This window comes from Macaca nemestrina, chromosome 11, assembly GCF_043159975.1.
Source record: "Macaca nemestrina isolate mMacNem1 chromosome 11, mMacNem.hap1, whole genome shotgun sequence".
NCBI classification, from domain to species: Eukaryota; Metazoa; Chordata; class Mammalia; order Primates; family Cercopithecidae; genus Macaca; species Macaca nemestrina.
In genome coordinates, this window is record NC_092135.1 from 90,442,281 (window position 1) to 90,443,491 (window position 1,211).

Consider the following 1,211-nt stretch of genomic DNA (forward strand, 5'->3'; position numbering starts at 1 on the left):
GATAGCGTAGTTGTCCAATTACAAAACTATAGAGTTGATCTCAGAAGTCATACACTCATCTGGAGTAAAAAAAAGACTCAGCTTCTGGTCCTAGCTCCAACACTATATAACTGTGAGATCTTGGCAAGACACTGAACCTCACTGATACTCAATATTCTCATTTCTAAACTACTGAGAAAGTTGGATGCGGTGATTTTGCAAAACCTTTTTTCTGTAGCAATTAAGATGTTTGTTCTTTTTAGTCTATAAAAGTAAAGTATTAATCCATCTCCATAAAAGAGGGATTGAATATGTACTATATAATCATTTCATTCCAATCAGCTCAATTAAAGGACCAAGAGGTCATATGTTCAAATTCTATTATTTAGGCAATCACAGTATTACAAAATGCATACTAAAAGAAAACAAACATACTTAGAAATGCTTAAACAGCTTTCAAAACTGCATGGCTAGTGAATTTTGAATGGTGAAAAAAAACTTGAGGTTTCTGATTTCTAATTCAACCAAGGTTAAAGTGAAAAAGTTATATTCTGAGGCAGATTTCCAGAGATGATTGCTGAGTCTCCACAAGAATGAACACATGTGCCTGCTTAATGATTTGTTAATGCCAAATCCTTCCAATGTAAAGAAAATCTAGCAGTGCTTGCTGTAATGTGAGCAGTTGGCTATTGTGCTTGTGAAGTGCATTGTGACTGCTCTTACCAGCATGTCCTGGCACTCTTTTTTTTTTTTTTTTTTTTTAATAGATTCAGTATTTGACTGCACTAACTACAAAGGATTTTGTGCCCACAGAAAATTCTTTATACAATTGTTGAGGCCAAAATTGGGGTTCAGGAGGGTAGATTTCAGGTAACTAGTTGAGGAAAATGAGCTTCATAGAGGAATGAACAGTAGAAATCCAAATGGAATCTAATCACTTCACAGTGGAAATGGATAACAGCACTACAAAATCTTTCCCCATATCTATCCAAATGGAAAACTGCTTCTTTACTAACTCTGAAAACGTGTGAACGTCAGAGATTCCACACAAGGGTCAGAAAAATGGAGACAATACTTTTTTGTGTCACTAGACGAGACCTGGACGCATCTGGTTTAGTTAATCATATTTCTCACACACTGTGCATGATTTTCATTGTCTTAGACAAGGATTTTGTCTTGAATACTTAACATATTGATCAATTTTCTGTTCCCTTTATTACCAATCTCTATAG